Here is a 22,191-nt window from a genome sequence, read left to right on the forward strand (position 1 = left end):
TACGGAGGGGCATTGTACAACTTCCGTCTGCCTCTCCTCTGCCGAGCGCACTCAGTAAGAGGCGGACGAGGAGGAGCCTACCGGCGAGCCGGGCAACTGCAATGCGGTGCCTGCCGCTAATGCAGCTTCAGCGACGATCGCCTCGAACGCCCTCTGCCGCTCCAGACGACCCCTCCTGAAGCTATGGTTCTCCTCGTAGTTCGCCTGATTCCTCGCCTCTGAGGTGGCGTGTGTTGCTGCCACTGCGGCAGTAAGGCCCTTTGCATGCTCGATGAGGCGCTCTTCCTCCTATCGCAGGAACCGGTGTAGCGCGCTAGGTCGTTGTCGCACGTGCAGGCATCCACCTCCCTCTCCCGCCTTCAGGCGGTGGTGGCGAAGTGGGGGATAACCCCGACGGTCGATGGTGGTCTGGCGACTACGGCGGCCAACGATGGGGTGGCGGCCATGGCCACCACCTCCCGCCTTCGGGCTGCGGTGGCGGAGCGGGTGATGGCCACAGTGGCCGACAGTGGGGTGGCGGCCACGACGGCCATCTCCCGCCTTCGGGCCGCGGTGGCGGAGCGGGCGATGGCCCTGGCTTTCGACAGTGGTGTGGCGGTAACGGTGGCCGACAACGGCGGCCGGCAACAGCTGCCAACGGGCACCGGTGGCAGAGCGTGTGGTGGGTGTTCCGCGGACACCCAACAGGAACACCACGCGCACTAGAGTATGCCGGGGACTACGCCGCCGCCGCGGTGTAGCCTCCCAGCTGCAGCTGTCCTCTGATGACGACGAAGTGGCTGAGAGACGATGACAGACCAGTGCCATTGGCGAATGTGGGAGAAGCGAACGAGATAAGCTACAGGGATGGAGGGGAAAATACGACGCGGGACGCACCGGCGGTGAGCGTTTTTATATCTAGCCGGTAAGCATTGGGATTTTGAGGGATTTCACCGAGTCGGGCGGGAAGCTTGCGCAGGAACCTGCAAGGTTGCGCGGGCACGGGCTCACCGACGATTCATTGGCGCCACATTTGGCAAGAATGCTCCCGCGCGCTGCGCAAGTTTGCGCTGTAAGCTGTCTGCGGCAGCGGGGGACAAGACGTGCGAGAGGAGAATAAAAGGCCACGTACATATACGGTTAATAAAAAATGTTTGCGATTTAATTACCTACAATACCACTGTCCTGGTTTGTAAGTATGATTTAACTAATAAAATACGAATGAATGTCGCCAAAGATAATATAGTTGGATTTGTATTTGAACATAGTTTCTAATTATATAATTTTTAAAACATGCATGAACATTTTCTTGGTTAAATTTGAGGGCAAAGTATGTCACGGAATATAAAGGAGACTATAGAGTAGATGGAGGTGGTACCACACAGCCGCTCTCTACGCAGCGGCGCAACTGTCGGCCGGCTTGTAGGCGGCCATTTGTTGCGTGTTGAACTGCTCCATGCGTGTGGTTGCTTGCGGTTCAGACGGCCGCGGTGCGCTCTGCTCGCGTCCCGCCGTGCGCGCTCTGCTCCCGTGTCTCTCCGGGTGCTCTGCCCTCGTCCCTCCACGCGCACTGCCAGTGTTTTGGGCCGGCGCACGATCACGCACGTTCGTGTGCAAGCGGTTGCGCCGAACGCGGCGCAACGATGTAGTTACCCGCTGCAAAAACTGCCATGCGGACGCGCCAAGAATCCACGCCGCCCGGCCCCCTTTTATTCCTGCGGCCATTTACCTTCATCTCTCGTCTCACACGTCACAGTAGGCACACCCACAAGGACACATACAGAGAGGACATCCAGCGGTTCCAATAGCGCTCCCGGTGGCTGACGACGACAACGGCGGGCAGTTCACCACGCATCACGTAGTGGACACCCACGTGAGCGGGAAGGCCCTCTCGGTGGTGTACACGAACGATCCGGTCTTGGTGGAGAGCTCCATCCAAACTATGGAGTAGTTCCTTGCTGAGGACAAGTACCGAGTGGTCGGCTTCGACCTCGAGTACACCATCGGTCGTGCCGGGCACGATCAGAAGGTTGCCGTCGCCCAGTTGTGCGTGCGACATGACGTCCTCGTCTACCACTTCCACCTTGCCACAAGGCCTTGCGAGCGTTTCTCCTGGTTTATCAAGAGTTTCGACTACAGTTTCGCTATGGTGGACACCACCAACGATCTAAAAGCGCTCAAGGTTTCAGACTTGAAATGCCCGAATCTTGTCAACATCCAGCACCGCTAGAAGGTCTGGGGCACCGGCAAAAGCAAACTGAACTCCCTGGTAGACCTCGCCTCGGCCATCAACGACCCCTACTGCGTGAAGATGAAGAAAGAGAGCAATAAGGACAAGAACGCCTGGCACAGTGTGTAGCATAAGAGACTGGATGAACAACATGTCAAGTATGCGGCCAGGGACGCGTACACAAGCTACGAGATGTACATGCGGATCGTTGACATGAGGAATTGTCTTCTTCCTGACCCAGACGAGGGATCGAGCCACATAGTAGTGGTGGGAGCGTCACAAGAAGTAGATGACTAGACGATCGTTTCTCCTACTTTAGAATGCATGAAATTGTTTATTGAGGTGTGTGCGAATGATTGTATAGTCACTTATGTAATTGGATGTTTATTTCAGTTATATATATACATGTTATTCTACTATAGACAGAGCAATTCACACGGCTTATTAGCAGCAATCGTCTGTGTTATTATTGGTCTTCGCACACATTTCAGATTACGGACCTGTTTGCCGCGTATCACACACATCTTGTTCAGTTGAACCGTTTCCATTGTGTTGCCTAATCAAACACAGTTCATCCCAGTAAAACGTATGTTGTATATCGCACACGCCTTCATCTGGCTGCCGTTTCTTTTGTGCCTCCTCATCACAAACAGTTCATTGAGCTGAACCGTATGCCCTGCATCGCACACGCAACAAAATTCTGAACCGTGTTTGATGCATCTGTCATCGCAAATGTTTTGCACCTTTTTGACGGTTTTTTACATCACCGTTTGCGATTATGGCATCACACATAGTTTCGTCGAAGGGTCTCTGATTCGACTGTCGCGTTTGGACCATCCTGCAGTAGTGACATGCCTACATTTTATTTCTGAACTGGAGCTAGTGTTGTATTGCCCTAGGTTATGACTGTCACATGATGAATATCATCCAACAAATCATCGACCCAATGCCTACGAATTTCTCTTATATTGTTTTTGCTAAGTTACTACTGCTATCGTTATTGTTTCACTTGCTACAAAATCACTGTTATCATTGTTACCGTTACTATTGCTGCTGCTACAATTATCAACACTATCATACTATTTTTCTACTGATCACTTTGTTGCAGATAATTAATCGCCAGGTGTGGTTGAATTGAAAACTCAGTAGCTAATGCTTACAAATATTTTTTGGCTCCCCTTGTGTCGAATCTATAAATCTGGGTTGAATACACTACCCTCGAAAACTGTTGCGATCCCCTATACTTGTGGGTGATGTCTACTACACAACGTTCTTCTTGTAGACGTTGTTGGGCCTCCAAGTGCAGAGGTTTGTAGGACAGTAGCAAATTTCCCTCAAGTGGATGACCTAAGGTTTATCAATTCGTAGGAGGCGTAGGATGAAGATGGTCTCTCTCAAGCAACCCTGCAACCAAATAACAAAGAGTCTCTTGTGTCCCCAACACACCCAATACAATGGTAGATTGTATAGGTGCACTAGTTCGGCGAAGAGATGGTGATACAAGTGCAATATGGATAGTAGATAAAGGTATTTGTAATCTGAAAATATAAAAACAGCAAGGTAACGAATGATAAAAATGAGCGTAAACGGTATTGCAATGTGTTGAAACATGGCCTAGGGTTATACTTTCACTAGTGCAAGTCCTCTCAACAATAATAACATAATTGGATCATATAACTATCCCTCAACATGCAACAAAGAGTCACTCCGAAGTCACTAATAGCGGAGAACAAACGAAGAGATTATGGTAGGGTACGAAACCACCTCAAAGTTATTCTTTCCAGTCAATCTGTTGGGCTATTCCTATAAGTGTCACAAACAGCCCTAGAGTTCATAATAGAATAAAATCTTAAGACACAAATCAAGCAAAACCCTAATGTCACCTAGAAACTCCAATGTCACCTCAAGTATCCGTGGGTATGATTATACGATATGCATCAGACAATCTCAGATTCATCTATTCAACCAACACATAGAACCTCAAAGAGTGCCCCAAAGTTTCAACCAGAGAATCACGACGAAAACATGTGCCAACCCCTATGCATAGGTTCATGGGCGGAACCCGCAAGTTGATCACCAAAACATACATCAAGTGAATCATGTGGTATCCCATTGTCACCACAGATACGCACGGCAATACATACATCAAGTGTTCTCAAATCTTTAAAGACTCAATCCGATAAGATAACTTCAAAGGGAAAACTCAATCCATTACAAGAGAGTAGAGGGGGGAGAAATCATCATAAGATCCAACTATAATAGCAAAGCTCACGATACATCAAGATCGTACCACCTCAAGAACACGAGAGAGAGAGAGAGATCAAACACATAGCTACTGGTACATACCCTCGGCCCCGAGGGAGAACTACTCCCTCCTCGTCATGAAGAGCACCGGGATGATGAAGATGGCCACCAGAGAGGGATTCCCCCCCTCCGGTAGGGTGCCGAAACAGGTCTAGATTGGCTTTCGGTGGCTACGGAGGCTTCTGGCGGCGGAACTCCCGATCTATTGTGCTCCCCGGTCGTTTTAGGGTATATGGAGATATATAGGCTGAAGAAGTACGTCAGGGGAGCCACGAGGGTGGAGGGCGTGCCTAGGGGGGTGGGCGCGCCCCCCTGCCCCGTGGCTTCCTTGTTGCTTACCTTACGTGGCCTCCAAGTCTCCTGGGTTGCTTTCCTTCCAAAAATAAGTTCCGTAAAGTTTCAGGTCAATTGGACTCCGTTTGATTTTCCTTTTCTGTGATACTCTAAAAAAAGGTAAAAACAGAAACTGCCACTGGGCTCTGGGTTAATAGGTTAGTCCCAAAAATCATATAAAATATCATATAAATGCATATGAAATATGCAAGGTTGATAATATAATAGCATGGAACAATAAAAACTTATAGATACGTTGGAGACGTATCAGCATCCCCAAGCTTAATTCATGCTCGTCCTCGAGTAGGTAAATGATAAAAACAGATTTTTTGATGTGGAATGCTACCTAACATATTCATCATGTATTTCTCTTTATTGTAGCAAGAATATTCAGATCCATAAGATTCAAGATAAAAGTTCATATTGACATAAAAATAATAATACTTCAAGCATACTAACTAAGAAATCATGTGTTCTCAAAATAACATGGCCAAAGAAAGTTCATCCCTACAAAATCATATAGTTTGGTCATGCTCCATTTTCGTCACACAAGAATGCTCTCATCATGCACAACCCCGATGACAAGCCAAGCAATTGTTTCATACTTTAGTAATCTCAAACCTATAAATTTTCACGCAATATATGAGCGCGAGCCATGGACATAGCACTATGGGTGGAATAGAATATGATGATGGGGGTTATGTGGAGAAGACAAAAAAGGAGAAAGTCTCACATCAACGAGGCTAATCAATGAGCTATGGAGATGCCCATCAATTGATGTTAATGCGAAGAGTAGGGATTGTCATGCAACGGATGCACTAGAGCTATAAATGTATGAAAGCTCAACAAAAGAAACTAAGTGGGTGTGCATCCAACTTGCTTGCTCACGAAGACCTAGGGCACTTGAGGAGGCCCATTGTTAGAATATACAAGACAAGTTCTATAATGAAAAATTCCCATTAGTATATGAAAGTGACAAAACAAGAGATTCTCTATCATGAGGATTATGGTACTACTTTGAAGCACAAGTGTGGCAAAGGATAATAGCATTGTCCCTCACTACTGGAAACAGGGAATTTGCCATCAGCCAGCGGATGGCAAAGAACGTCTTTGCCATCTGCTTATAAAAAACAGATGACAAAGAACTGACAGACGGCAAAGAACATGGTTTCTATCAGCCAATTCTTTGCCATCTGTCAGTGGATGGCAATGGCAAAGAGGTTGGCAAATTCTGTGGCCGTCAGGGGTGTAATGGCGTACCAGCAGATGGCAAAGAGATGGGGTTATTTTTTCAGGTAAAAAAAAACTGTGGCCTCTATCCCCTCCCTCTCTCCCCTCCTCTCCCTCTCTCCCACGCATCTCACCCGCCGCCGCCCAAGCACCCCGCCGCCACCCTCTTCCCTTCTCGATCTCGATCCGCTGACGCGGCGTGAATATCCGTCGTCCTCGAGCTGGCTACTCCGCCACATCCCCGCAGCGGCAGAGGAGGAGTCAGGGGTGGAGCTCCCATTCGGCGGCAGCCGCAGCCATCCCTCAATGCGCCCCGAAACCCTAAGCCCGCGGCATGGCGACCGAGCTCAATACCCCTCTCCATCCTGCACACGGTATGGATCCCTCCTCCCCTTTTGTTCCTTCTTCTCGTTTTCTTCATCACCTTCCGCATCTGACGGGGGCTCGCCGTGTGCAGTCTAGTTTTGGGGCCATGGAGGAGCAGCTGCTCCCATCGGATCTGGGGAAGGAGGACGCTCACCACCACCACGCTGCTCAACCTCACCGCCATGATTATGTTGCCAAGGTGACCTCTTTCTCCCCCTCTTCCTCTGTTCGTCTCGATTCTTGGCTCCCTTCCCTCCCTGATGCGGTTGGTTTCCTCACACGAGCAGACCACCATATGGTGGAGTCCTCTTCCACTCCGACGACTCCCACTGGTGGCCTCGGTTCTGCTTCCTCCCTGACATTAGGCGGTAAGCCACTACTCTCTCTCTCTCTCTCTGCTTTGTGTCCACGGCCAGAGAGCCACGGTGAAATTTTGTGCAGGCCATCGAGCCATAGGGTTTCGAGTTGTTTCAAGCCAATTAAAACATTCATCCTGAGATTGCGGGTGTGTAGTGTTCCCCTTGCCGGTGTGATTGCCGACGTGGCCTGAATAGCTTCGTCAGCAAGAAGAAAACTGAGAGAGAAGAGACTGAGTGGGAAGTTCATAAATGTTCAGTCATTTTCAGTCTGCTCCCTTCACAATGTTCAGTCATTTTCAGTACTTTGCACAAATGTTCTGGCCTGGCAAATGATTTTTGATGTGCAAAAGGGTAGTTGCTTTTTGGCATGGTCTTGGCGTAAATATTGATCGTCAAACCTAGGAACAGAAAAAAAAAGTTTTTCACATTTTTTTTCTGCTGAATCATTAGCTCATCAAGTTGTTTGCCCGTCACTCGCCTCTCTTGCTGTTTCAGCATGAGGCACAATCTGAAGTACTGAAAATTAGTAAATCATGCGCATTTAGTTTTAGCACTGAGTCTCAGATCATGCGTACAAAGTACTACTACTACTACTACTACTAGAACTAATGGCGCTGGAGGTGTCTTGATGCATATGTTGACCATTTGGAAGATTGCTTCGGATATCTAAAAATCTATATTTCTTTCCAGCGCAAAATCTATCAAGTTCATGTACTCAATTACAACTGTCATGTCGTGACTGTGGTGTCTGGACTTCTTGCACAAGCGCAGCCTCTAACCTAGTGAGCTCCTTTCCCCAATTAGTTTTACTAGTCGTCAATCCGTGCATCTGCACGGGCTAGCACTTGCAGTATTTTTCGCAAGAGAGAGTTTGTATGAATTATAAAAAAAACTCATATTGTTTTAGTATTTGTCTTTAGATATGCAAATAAATTGTTTACCTTTATTAGACATAGACAGGAGGAGTCACATACCTTCCTCCAATTTGTAATTAGATCATATGTTCGTTACCTCTAATACTCAACTGTGTCACAATGTATGCATATTTCGTTGTGTCATAGGATAGTACACCCTTAGATTTAGACCGGATTTGAAAATATGAGCATGTGATATTACGGTCAGATAATTAGTGCATCCATGGAGAAAAATAGTTGCAAATGAAAAACTCAATACATGATTCCTTTACTAATTTTTGGAAGTCTATAGAAGCCCCCAAAATGAAATGTGTTGGTGTCGCATAGGTCGTACTTCTCCGGATAACAAAACGATTGAGCCTGATTGAGTTAATTTGATCTTAAAATATGCAAAATACACTGATAAATCATTTTACGGATTAATATTGACATATACAACATGCATAAGTAGAAGTGCACTACATGGAACAACAATAATAATCCAGTTCCGTTTGATTAAAAATGATGTTGAAAATAGTGGATCCCTGCACGGTGTTCTAGCGTTTCATATTCTCTCGGCCCATTACATTTTGCGAGGTTTATTTTACTACCATTTTTAGTGATAGTGGAAACATTTAACTGCAGTTTACATGCTTCTCTAAACGTCTAGATTTATGCTTTCAACATTGACGGGGATATTTTTTATCATTTTTTAAAGCAGTTGTACTTTGGATACACGCTGAGTTTGCCGCAGTAAGTATTCCTATTTATTGGTATTTTTAATAGTTAGTTTCACGTATTTATAAGGCCACAAAAAGGATATAATCATGCTTTAGATACCGGTAATTATCAGCAACCCCACACTTGCAAACAATCAGGAATTCCTACTCAGGGAGTATCATGCAAAATACTCCCTTTGTTTCTAAATATAAGTCCTTTGAGAGTTTTAAATAGAAACTACATATGGATGTATATAGACGTATTTTAGAGTGTAGATTATCTTATTTTGCTCCGTATGTAGTTTATATTAGAATCTCTAAAAAGACTTATATTTAGGAATGGAGATAGTAGGAGAGACCGTACCTCCCAAAACTACAGTGCATGCAAGAGAATTAAAAAATTGTCTAATACTTTGCATGAACCAAACCTGCATGATGATCTGTTTGCATCTGGGACATCGTATGTATTGTGCCATGTAAGGTGTACCTCTGTGTCTAGTCTGAAGCCGGTATTCCAGACAGCATGGAGAAGACCAATGAGTTCGATGCCTTGGTGCAGCAGGAAAGGCCAAGCGATGAATCTTCAAAGGGAAGACGTGGAAGGCATGGTAAAATCTGTACGTGATAGACAACATGCATGGACTCTCTATGTATTTGATCCAACGCTTGTAAACAGAAAATACAGAGATTGAATGGATGGTTTGCTCTGTTTAGGAGACATGAAGGGTACGTGATGTACTGGGCCTACAACATGCGTGACTTGTATTCACCTGGACTCTTCTTTTAAATTAGATGGACTCTTCTTTCATCATTTTTTTGAACCGGCTCTGCTCTAATCTTTTATTTACGGGGGCTCTTCTCTAATCTTGATCAGAGAGGACGGAGAGAATCACGTGAGATTGGGAGAGAGACAGAGCGCATGTTCCAATCTTCTTCTTTTTTTTCGTTTGGGAATTTTTTTATTGACGTGGGAATTTAGGATTGATCTACACCGTAATAACTCGGCCCCACCAAATTAACGACTCCTAATTTCTAATTAACGTGTGAATTTCTAGGGAGTCTGTAATTAGTATAGGTATATATTTTGTTCTTACTCCGTTTTACTGTATTGATAATACATAAGAAGACGTGGCGATTAGTGGTCAATGCTTAATTTTGCATCTTTCCCTTCAACAGTTCTGGATATAGCATCATCTGCTATTATTGTCATTCTTCCACCAACAAATTACTTGACCGTCAGTTTTGCTCTGTGAATGAAATACACGGGCAACATTTCTGTCATTTCTTCCTGATCATTAGTTCTTGTAACTTGATGATCTAAACCTGGTGCCTTTTTTCATAAACCAGGCATTTGGGCGCCAGAGAGATGGTGGCTGGAGATATTTGATTAACCGATTCAGGCATCTGCGAACGCTTCTGGTTTCATATAGCCCTTGATGATTTGGACGGGACCCAGGGAGCCGAAGTTTGCTCTGGTAACCGATACAATCAAGGTAAATATGAACTCAAAAGATTCAGTAGCTTTGAAACACCTACGTGATCCTAATTCAGGATGGAATTTTTGCATGCCTGAAGATTCTAAAGGCTTGGTCAGTAAGGAAGAGGACAGTGGCGACTCTCATGGTAAGCTGGCAGGCAACGACTCTCGTGGTTACACCCCCGGGGATGGTGTGCCCAGTGACCTCATTTGTCCATGGTTGCTCATTTTGCTTCGTTACTAAGCAGACTTCAAGGTTGCAAATCTTGAATGCTGTTTATGTTATTTCTTTGTGTGTTCTTACTCTTAGGCATGCACTAGCTTAGCATTTATGTTATTGATAGACTAGCAGCAACATTGTGTGTTCTCCTTGCTGGTGTGATCGCCGACGTGAGAGCTGGCCTGAATAGCTTCGCCAGCAAGAAGAAAACCGAGAGAGAAGAGAGAGTGAGAGTGGAAAGTTCAGAAATGTTCGGACGTTTTCAGTCTGCTCCATTTACGATGTTCAGTCATTTACAATAGCTTGCACAATGTTCTGGTCTGGCAAATGTTTTTAGATGTGCAAAAGGGTGGTAGGTTTTTAGGCATTTTCTTGGCGTAAATATTGATCGTCAAACAGTTCTGTATGTAGAATCATATGCTATTAATGTCATTCTACCACCAACAAATTACTCACCTGACATTTTTGCTCTGTGAATGAAATAAAAACGCATCACTTACGATTTATTGCCTGCAATTCCGATTTCTGTTCTAGGCTTGGTTGAGTTCTGCTTTATTTTCTAAGAAATTATGTGTTGGATTTGGCACGGAGCTACTGCATCGTTTTGTTTTGGCACTTGGTTCTTCGTCAATGTTGAGCTATTGTAAGTGAATCTATTTATTTGTGCCTTACAAGTGCTCAACTGATTGATGGTAACGCTATGCTACGTAATTTGCTCTTCATGAACGGTTAGCCCTATTTTGATAAACATCGTTATCACACATTTTAGTTGCATCATAATAATCTTCTTCTTCTAACTTTCTTCTTTCCCATTTTACAGATTTGCTTAAGATCACGGAAGCTTGGGTTGATGGAGTGCTTGTATTTAGTTTTTGTTTTGACCTTGTGAAACTTGCTACCTATGGATGAAACTGTGTAATATTGATGAAACAAATATTGATGAAACTATGTATATGTATGGATGAAACTTGCTACTATTGGTAACATGTATTGGATATATGTGTTCATGACTATTGGTAATTTGTGTTGAATATGCTATATTGGTCATATAAATATATTTGCGTTTGATTTTCTGTGAAAATGAATTGACATAAGAAAAAACAAAGTTAAATGGGGCAATATAGTCACTTTGCCATCTGCTGGCAGATGGCAAAGAGCTTTGCCATCAGCTGGTAGATGGCAAAGAGGCCACGTGTCATCTACGTGTAAAATTTGGGCTGGCCTATTTGGGCTCTTTGCCATCTGCTAGCAGATGGCAAAGCTCTTTGCCATGTGCTGGCAGACGGCAAAGCATGCAGCCTTTGCCATCTGCTGGCACACGGCGAAGAGCCTGCAGCCTTTGCCATTTGCTGGCCGACGGCAAAGAGCCTGCAGCCTTTGCCATCTGTTGGCTGACGGCAAAGTATGTCGTTAGCCTTCTAACGGGGCTAACCCCGTTAAGAGGCTTTGCCATCTGCCAGCTGATGGCAAAGCCACAGGCTCTTTGCCATCAGCCAGCTGACGGCAAAGAAGCCTTTGCCGGCAGGATTTCAGACAAACTGTTTGCCATCTGCTGGCAGATGGCAAAGCTTTTGCCATCCGCCGACCATGCCTTTGCCATTTGCCATGGCAGATGCCAAAGTGCCAGATTCCAGTAGTGCCTTCTCTCTTTTTCTCTTTTTTTTGGGCCTTCTCTTTTTTATGGCCTTCTCTTTTTTATGGCCTTTCTCTTTTTTTAGGTTCTCTTTTTTATGGCCTTTTTCTTTTTCTGGGCCTTCTTGGGACAATGCTCTAGAAAATAATGATCATCACACTTCTATTTACAACTCAATGATTACAACTCGATACTAGAACAAAGTATGACTCTATATGAATGCCTCCGGTGGTGTACCGGGATTGCGATGAATCAAGAGTGACATGTATGAATTATGAATGGTGGTTTTGCCACAAATACGATGTCAACTACATGATCATGCAAAGCAATATGATGATGCGTGTCATAATAAATGGAACGATGGAAAGTTGCATGGCAATATATCTTGGAATGGCTATGGAAATGCCATAATACGTAGGTATGGTGGCTGTTTTGAGGAAGATATAAGGAGGTTGTAGCGACCCGACCTCAAACGGTCAAGTCTTTGTGCTTCAGTGTCATCCCTGGATCGGTAATGCTGACACACACAGTACTCGAAGGATTTATAACAAAGTAGCAATCACACACTTATTACATCGAATGTCTCAAAAGAGAACTTATTACAATAATATGGCTTAAGGCCATCTAATACGATAACAACAGAACGCTTGGAAGATAAAGCGAGTCCATCAACTCCAACGGCATAGCTGAGCTGCACGGCAACGACCTAACGAACCTTACTCCTCGTCTGAAAAGTCTGCAACACAATATGTTGCAGCCTGAAACGGGTCAGCACATGGAATATGCTGGCAAAGTAACACAGTAGAGCAACAACAGAATAATGCTATCACTACATGCATATTTGGCTGGTGAAAACCTCTATGGTTACAGTTTTGCGAAAAGCCAATTTTTCCCTACAACAAAGGAATAGATTTTAAATTCACTATCATGGTAGTTGAAACATCATTGAGAAAGTTCCTCCAACTCAATCCCAATTAAAGTGATTAACAACCCAACAATATTATTTAAGAGTGATGAGATACTTAAGATACTCCAAGTACTAGATACTCAAGATTGTCCATAACCAGGGACACGGCTAACCATGATTAGTTTATACACTCTGTAGAGGTTTGCGCACTTTTCCCCACAAGACTCGATCGCCTCCGTTGTATTTCTCGCACTACATGGTGTTTGAGAAACGGATGACCGAGACACGGTATTTCAGAAACATTAACTCTCTACTCCGGGCAGACCATACCAAACCTACAAACCCACTACCAGCTGATCCACCTCTTCAAGAGCTTCACGTAACTTACTCAACTATGCTAGAGCCCATATTAGCTTGTGGCTGCACACGGAAGTTTCTAGCATGAATAATCTAAGTTCCCTTTGACCCTGGGTGGCGGTCCATAGGAAGATCACACGGGTACTCCGGGATTTCCAAAAATACAGGCAACACTGGGTACTCCAGGTGCCTCAATCCACCCAGATGTAAGATTAAGTTGCCACCTTAAGTTGAACCATTAATTAACAATCTCACATCTGTCATGGATTTCACTCACCCAAACCATGTCTACGAGCATAGGATAGCAGTATAAGCAAAGCGTAGAAGTAACTCCCAAGGGTTTGAATGTAACAGGGTAATAGGTTCTATCTCATCAACTACTTCCCAACCCACAAGTTAATGTCATCCTAATCATGCAATGTTTGAGGATTGGAACTAATGCATAAAAACTGGGTGGTAAAGGGATATGATCAAAGTGTTACTTGCCTTGCTGACGATCCGCGAAACCTAGAGACTCCAAATAACACGCTTCACACTCCAGGAATTCTATCGCAAACAAACAATAGCATACATAAGCAACTAACAAGAAACACGGGTAAAACCAAAATAAGAAGGTCTAACTGGAAAGTTCAACTTAAGAACTCCGGTTTGCAAAAAGAATCAAATCAAACGGAGCAACGAAACTCAAACGGTGAAAGAAACAAGATCCGTTTACTAATATGGACCTAGGTCAAATTTTACACTACCAAAATCTTGTTCAAGTTGGTTAAGCGGAAAGAGGGTCTCGAGACGAAGATCTAGACGCTTGAATCGCCTGATTCCGACTAACGAGCGAAAAGAAAAACTAAAACGAAAATCAGATCAAAAATCGCGATCAGAAATAATCGCGGATTAATCCGATAAAAAGAAAACGGACGAACAGACTAACGAACGGGCGTTCGTTAGCTGTGGCTAACAGGCGAAAACTGTTCGTTAAAACGAACGTACGGACGAACGTCCGCAAAATAGAAGAACCGGAAAAAAAAACCGGCGAACCGATCTAAAAAATGAACTAGGTTTCTAAAAAAACCGGCGGCTCGGGTCGGCATGGTACCTCGGCGAGGCGGCTCCAGCGAGGCGGGATCGGGCGGCGGGGCGGTGGCTCGCGGGGCGGCGGGGCTCGGCGGCGGCAGGCGGCGAGGCGGCGGTGCGGCTGCGGCGGCAGGGTTCGGCGGCTGGCGGGGTGGTGGCAAGGGGGCGAGGTGGCTGCTATAAAAAGGGGGGGCGGTGACTGGCTTGGGCGAGGGGGCGCCCGGGGAGGAGTCCGAGCCGGACTCTCCTCGGCGTCCGTGCCAAGCACGGCGGCGCGCGTGGGGTGGGACGGCTTGGCTCGGCTGGGCTTCGGCCCAGTCGCGCGGGGTGTTTTTTAAGAAAAAAAACAATTCCGCTGAACTCAGGAAAATCCTAAGAAATAAAATAAAATTCTAAAAATGCCAAAACAAATTTTCACCGTCTAAATAAAATATTTAGAACAAGATGAACATTTTCTTGGCCCTAAAATGCAATTTTGAAAAACGTGCAATTTTCCTAATTGCAAATAAAATCCAAATAAAACAAACAAATGATTTTAATATTTTTCCTCCCATATTTCAATTATTTTGGAGAAGTCATATTATCTCCTCTCATATATTAATATGAAATATTTTCGAAGAGAAAAATAATTAAAACCAACATCCTCGTTTCACTATTTGATGAAATCAAATAAGGAAATTGGGAAATCCCCAACTCTCTCCGAGGGTCCTTGAGTTGCTTAGGATTTTGAGGATTTGCGAAGCGAAAACGCAATAAAATATGATATGCATGAATGATCTATGTATAACATTCCAAATTCAAAATTTGGGATTTTACAAACCTACCCCCCTTAAGATGAATCTCGTCCTCGAGATTCGGGTTGGCTAGAAAATAGGTGTGGGTGGTCCTTGCGAAGATCATCCTCTCGATCCCAGGTGGATTCATCCTCGGTATGGTGGCTCCACTGAACTTTGCAAAACTTGATAACCTTGCTGCGGGTGACTCAGCTGTCAAACTCCGAAATCTTGACTGGCTTTTCCTCATAAGTCAAATCACTGTCCAACTGAATCGCCTCCAATGGTACTGTATCTCTTAACGGTATATCGGCCATCTCTGCATGACACTTCTTTAACTGCGAAATGTGGAACACATCATGACAGTCCTTCAGGTAACTCCAACTTGTATGCAACTTCTCCCATCCGTTCCAAAACACGATACGGTCCTACAAATCTCGGGGCTATCTTTCCCTTAACTGCAAAATGTTTTACTCCTCGCAAGGGTGATACTCACAGATATGCCCTGTCTCCAATTTCATAGGTTACCTCCTTGCGTTTTGAGTCTGCATAACTCTTCTGCCTGGACTGAGCAACCTTCAGTATATCACGAATCAGCTTAACTTTCTCTTCAGACTCCTTGATCAAGTCTAGTCCAAATAACTGTCGGTCCCCTACTTCATCCCACATCAACGACGTTCTGCAACTTCATCCATACATGGCTTCGAACGGTGCCATCTTCAAACTGGCTTGGTAGCTATTGTTGTATGAGAACTCTGCGTAAGGCAAATTGTCATCCCAACTAGATCCATAATCTAGCACACAGGCTCTCAACATATCTTCCAGAATCTGGTTGACTCTTTCAGTCTGTCCATCCGTCTGCGGGTGAAATGCGGTACTGAACTCCAATCTCGTACCCAAAGTCTGGTGTAACTGATGCCAAACTTTGAAGTAAACTGTGTTCCTCTATCTGATACGATGGTCCTCGGAACTCCATGCAGACATACGATCCTGGTCATATATATCTTGGCCAACTTCGCACTGGTATAAGTTGTTTTCACTGGGATAAAGTGAGCCACTTTGGTCAAGCGATCAACTACTACCCATATGGAATCAGATCCTGATTTGGTCCTGGGCAATCCGGTGATGAAATCTATGCCAAGTTTATCCCACTTCCATTCAGGTATCGGCATAGGCTGTAACAATCCTGCCGGCTTTTGATGCTCTGCCTTCACTCTCTAACATACATCACATACGGCTACATACTCGGCAATATCCTTCTTCATACCTGTCCACCAAAAACATTCTTTCAAATCCAAATACATCTTGGTGTTTCTGGGGTGTATCGAGTATGGTGAGTCATGAGCCTCCTGTAGTATTAACTTCCTGATCTCTGTGTTATTGGGCACGTATATCCGGTCCTCAAACCATAAGGTACCGTGCTCATCCTCACGAAAACCTTTGGCCTTTCCTTTTCTCATCTTCTCCTTTATCTCGGCAATCTCATTGTCATCCTTTTGAGCCTCTCGAATCTTGCCCAACAATGTAGACTGAACCTCCATTGTTGTAACAAAACCTCTTGGGACAATCTCTAATCAAAGTTCCTGTGGGGACCCCGACTCATAAGTCGTGATCACCTAATGCACGTGTACAGTGATCCCAGAGATCAATGCTCACTGAATACATAGAAGCTGAATAACAAGAGTCTTACATCCATACATACCGTATTACACAAGTAGGACCATTATGGTCAAGTCTTGATTATAACATTGCAGCGGAAATCTTCGTCGATAACTTGGACCCATGCCATCTGCCTTAACCCTACAGGCATTCTGACTGGGAAGCGTCCTAGCTCGCATGCTCGTCACCGAAGTATTCTTCTACATATCCTGTTCTTTCATGCCTGGCCAATAAAATAACCAGTGGCAAGCCAATGAGTACTTTGAATGTACTCGCAAGCAACCCAAGGGTGATAACAGAATAATTATGCAAGGCACTACTGCTAATGTCGTCTAGGGAAGCTAGTTTTTCTCATGCAAGTATGATCAACATTTATCAAGGATATGAATGCGTCTGCAACAAGTATCAGGAGGTTACAGACATCAACATCGGGATAGAGTTGTGAACAACTCATACTCAAGCTCATCGTGACTTCCTCACGAATCACGTCAACAGATTTACCAAACCGTGTTGTTTGTCAGAAACATATGGACGTAGTCTAAGCAGCACCGCCCAACTATCCATGACCGTGGACACGACTATTCGAATAGTTTTACACTCTGCAGAGGTTGCACACTTTACCCACAAGATCCGGGGAACTTCCGTTTCATCCACGACCCGCGATACCTCAAGTACCCGGGGTAAGCACCCGATCACTATCTTTCCCTAGACGACACTAACATGGAGTCCACTCGATTGGTAGTAACCCCCGTGCCCCACATTTCACAACTTAAAATTGTGGAGCCTCGCTCCCATATTCATCACATACCACTGGCACGGGGTACCAACGGTGTGTCCGGTGCCCCATAAAAATGTTCTTGGCCGCCCTACCTGGCACGACCCCGTCCCGAGAGAGAGCACCAACTCTCCCCCGTCACTAGTAATGCGGGCTCCAAGCTAGTATCGGCCTAGGTAATCAATAATGCCCTTTCCCATACAAGGGTAGAGTGGTTGCGCATGTAAGGTTGGGACAGTCGACAAATCTTAAATCTAATCCGTCTCTGTAAACAACACTTTTATCGAGCCTCGGTACACTACCTCTCCACCAAGTAGTGACCTAGTTCATCATCATCTCCCAGGGGCATTAGTGGCACCCACTGGGCTTTTTGCAAGTATGTCAAACCACACTTGTTTCTTTCCATGCATAACCCTGACCCACTTTGCGTAGCCATCTACTATAGCATATTTCTACAACCCACCAACACAACTCTAAGCAAGGGTAGAGTCATGAACAATGCAAGTATCAATGGAGTATGCAACGGAGGCAAGCCTAGCAAGGTTGCCATTCAAGATATATATCATGCACTCGATGAAACAACGAAAATGCTATTATGATAAAAAATGGTTCATCATGGTCAAAGGGCTGCTTGCCTGTTTTAACAAAGTCTTCGAGGTCTTCGAATATCTCTGGTCCAACTCCAAGCATTTCGTCTACTTCGTCAACTATTGTCGAAAGCAACCATAATAAGCAACACAACAAGGCAGGAAATGAAAGTGCTCTAAAAATATTGATTTGACTTTTCTAGGATACCTCTGGTCATATGAGGAATGTCCAAAGTGATTTCATTGGAAGTGGATCAATGGATATTTCTAAACATTTCGATATGATGGAATCAAGGGGTTTATGGAATTGCAAGAAGTTTACAGAAACATATTTTTGAAAAATGAGTAAAGGCACCCATTCAACAAAGGATGATTCTAGAAGCATCTAGGAATTGGTTTCACTGGATTTGGAGTTGAAATGATTTTCCCATGAATTTGCAAAGTTGACAAATATAAAGAAATAGACCATTATTTGAGGTGATACAGAAAGTATTACTAAAAATGTTCAAAAACTAAGTTTTGAACTTATAGACACCTAGGATTTTGAATCATGGAATTTGGATCAATTTTGAGCCTGCTGTGATTTTCTAAAGTTTATGACAGAAATGGAAATATGGGATTTGATAAATGTTTGTGAAGAAAATCTTTATGGAAAAATGTGCAAATTGCACCATGTGATAGATCGGGAATTTATGAACTTATAGAAATTAGAATCATCAAATTTGGAGTCTATTTGAATTTTCTATGAATTTTCGAAGTTCCCTGAAAAACAAAAAAGACAAAGGTTTTACCAAAATGGGCCGGATCTGGGCGGCGGTTGGGCGCACCGGGCGAGATTTAGTGGCAGGGCGCCACTGGGCCGGCCCAGCGGCTCGGCCGCACGCGCGCAGGGGCCACGTTGAAGGCGGCTTTGGCGGGGTACGCTTTCGCTTCAGGGAGACGGCTCCGGAGGAAGCCGTGTCCACTTAAGTTGTGGGCCCGACCCTCAGGGTCACTTACACCCGGGGCCCACCGGGCTCTCTCTCCTTCTCCCGCGTCCTTCTTCTTCCTCGCGACAGGGGACAGGGGAGGGCACCGGTCACCGTGGTTCCGGCCGCTCTGCTGCGTCGGACGGCGTGGTAGTGGTCTGGGCGAATGCCCCACTCCACGCCGCGCTCGGGGGTGGCCGTGTTGGACACGGGGGAGACCAGGAGTGAGCAGCTCAACGGGAGGGCGGACGACGGCGTCTGGCAAGAGGGGTTCTGGGGTTGCGGGGCGCTAGAGGAGGAGGTAATGGGCGGAGGAGCCTCGTCGGCGTGAGGTGGCTTCATTGGGGTCCAAAGGAGGGGAGGGGAGGCTTCGGTCTGCGGGAATTTGGGCGGAGACCGACGTCGGCACGTCAGCCATGGAGGGAGCAGGAGGGCACGAGAGGGAGAGGGAGTGTGTCTGAGGGGTTGTTGGGGGAGGGGGAGAGCGAGTAGAGGCCAGAGAAGGGCTCGGGAGGGCCTGTAAGTAGAGGGGCTGCGGTGCACCATGGACGCGGCCTACGGCGCCCATGGGCGAGCTCGCCGAGGGATAAGGAGGGAAAGGGAGGAGGGGCCCGATAGCATTGCGTGTCGTGGACGTCGATGCGCATCGTCGGGCGCGCTGGGAGGCCCGAGGTGGCCGGAGGTGCTTGGCAGGGGGCGGCTACAGTGCGGGAGCGCACTGTAGCGCGCTCCAGAGCGCCCAAATGGCATGCCATGGCATTTTAATAGTGCCATGGGCATGTCTTATAGTGTCAAGGGGTTTTGGGGGAGAGTAAACAAGGTAGGAGTGGCATTGGATGCCCTAGAGAACCAGTAGATGAGAGGGGAGGTGGAGAGAGAGGTGAACAGTGGCTGTCCAGAGGGGGAAAATGGGGTTTTACCCCATTAATCATGGAGCTTCGGAAGAGGGGGAGCTACTGGAGGTAGGAGGTGACCTGGGGCAGCTGTGGTAAAAACTTGGGCCCATGGAGATTAGTGGAAGAGGTCAAAATGATGATTTTGGAAAAATGGCAGAAGGTGTTTGTTGGTGGTTTGGGCAAGAAAATTAATTCCAATTGCCATGAGAATTAACAGGATCAAGTGTTACACATAATTGAGGTTGACCACCAAGTTTGAGTCCATTTTGAGAAAGTTGCCAATGCAACTTTTGTAAACCCTAGAAATCAGCAGAAATGGCTTTACCAAGATTTAGTCATGCAAATCTATTCTCCTTGAAGCACCACTTGGTGTAGTGTCATCATTTGAGGATTTGAACATGTCCACAAAAATTCAGATCAAAAGGACATACTTGGCAATGTAGAGTTGTTCAAATTTGGTTCTGGACAGAAAGGGTTTTGGGGTACTTTGATCAAGATAACATTCTCTCCAACTTGTGCCATTTGGTCTAGATGCATTATTACACCATTTGAGCATGTGCACCAAGTTTGAGAGTATTTGGACATGTTTGACAGTGCAAAGTTGTTCAAACTTGAAAAAGGACAGAAGTGGTTTTGAAAGGGTTTCATGGGGTTATACTGTTCTCCATGACATGAGACTTGTCAAGATCATCAAACATGTCATATGTGACATGCTAGAATTTTCTTGGGATTGTTGGGGAATATTTCCTGTAGAAATATTCCAAATCCTTGAAATCAGCAGAAATGGTTTTGGGAGGTTTTGTCCAATATTTTGAACATGACCATGTGTTGAAACTCTTATATATGGAAAATATATGTCAATTGAGTCTCCCTAATTTTTCTCAAATATTTTTAAAGCTTTAAAATAATTTTAACCTATTAAAGATCATTTCTGGCCTTAAGAAAAAGCCTTTAAACAAAATAGGAAAATAACATTTAAAATTATATTTTTGTGGTTTCTGGGTATCCTATATCTAATAGGAGTCAAATATATTTTTGGAAAGATTTTTACTGCCCTGAATTAAGTACTTGCAGTACAAATCTTAATTCAGGGGTTTTTGGAAAACTAATTTTTGAAAATACCTTTTGGCCAAATTATTTTTGTAAGAAAATACTATATTGCTCTATACACATGGCATGATCATTTGTTCAAGAGTTTGGAGCAAGGAGATGAAGTATAGGAGTTGGAGGATTTATTTGATTTTTAGAGCACTTGCAAACAACAGACAAAAATCCAATCAAGGCAAGGTCCAAAACACTCAAAAGTTTTTGTCAAACCACATTTTATCATGATTGTTAGCTTATGTGTTGTGGCATGAAAATCAGGGTGTGACAGTTCCATGATATCCTCTGCTAACTCCTTTGGCACTCCCTTACTTTCAAGGATATTAGCATAACTCTTTCGGCTCAAGGCGTCTGCTATGACATTGGCCTTTCCTGGATGATAGTGAAGCTTCATGTCATAATCCTTTATAAGCTCCAACCATCTCCTCTGCCTAAGGTTCAACTCCTTCTGTGTGAAGATGTACTTCCAACTTTTATGATCCGTGTACACATCACAATGGTTTCCAATAAGGTAATGTCTCCAAGTCTTCAATGCATGCACTACGGCTGCTAACTCCAAATCTTGCGTGGCATAATTCAAGTCGTGAGGTTTTAGTTGTCGTGAAGTATACGAAACAACTCTTCCGTCCTACATAAGCACACTTCCAAGTCCTAAGCGAGAGGCGTCGCAATACACTTGAAATCCTTATGTATATCTGGCAGTGTCAGCACTGGGGCTGTAGTCAAACATTTCTTCAACTCCTGGAAACTTGCCTCACAATCTTCCATCCATTTAAACTTGGTATCCTTCTTAAATAACTCCGTCATTGGCTTCGCAATCTTGGAAAAATTCTCAATGAATCTCCGATAGTATCCTGCGAGTCCAAGAAAACTGCGGATCTCACTAACTGAAGTGGGTGCTAACCATTCGGTGACTGACTGAACCTTTCTAGGGTCTACTGCTATACCTTCTCCTGATATAACATGTCCAAGGAATCCGACTTCCTTCAACCAAAACTCGCATTTGCTGAACTTGGCATACAACTGGTGTTCCCTGAGTTTCTCGAGAACTAATCGCAGATGCTCCTTGTGCTCCTCTTCATTCTTCCAGTATACCATAATATCATCAATGAACACCACAAAAACTTGTCCAAATATTCCATGAATACCTTGTTCATCATGCTCATGAAATAGGCAGGGGCGTTAGTCAGTCCAAACAACATGACCGTATACTCGTATAATCTGTAACGCGTGGTGAATGTCGTCTTTGGTATATCTTTCTCTCGAATCTTCAAGTGATGGTATCCCGATCGTAGATCGATCTTTGAAAACACCTTATCTCCTTGCAGCCGATCAAACAGATCATTGATCA

General features: G+C 44.9%; 1 long non-coding RNA gene across 6 annotated transcripts; it reads left to right on the forward strand.

Annotated features, from left to right (window-relative positions):
- Window positions 1–6,119: 6,119 nt before the first annotated feature.
- Window positions 6,120–11,107, forward strand: LOC147971692 (uncharacterized). 6 transcript variants are annotated; one of them, XR_015604793.1, is made up of 8 exons: window positions 6,130–6,450; window positions 6,534–6,641; window positions 6,730–6,810; window positions 7,492–7,583; window positions 8,413–8,447; window positions 8,932–9,030; window positions 9,761–9,906; window positions 9,989–11,107. It is a non-coding gene; the product is annotated as an uncharacterized LOC147971692 (long non-coding RNA). The 6 variants fall into 6 exon arrangements; XR_015604792.1 differs by having other exon boundaries at window positions 8,416–8,447; XR_015604790.1 differs by having other exon boundaries at window positions 6,120–6,450; window positions 8,413–9,030.
- The last annotated feature ends 11,084 nt before the right edge of the window (window positions 11,108–22,191 follow it).

This window comes from Triticum urartu, chromosome 5A (assembly GCF_056163025.1).
Source record: "Triticum urartu cultivar PI428250 chromosome 5A, HENAU_Tu73, whole genome shotgun sequence".
In the NCBI taxonomy this organism is placed as follows: Eukaryota; Viridiplantae; Streptophyta; class Magnoliopsida; order Poales; family Poaceae; genus Triticum; species Triticum urartu.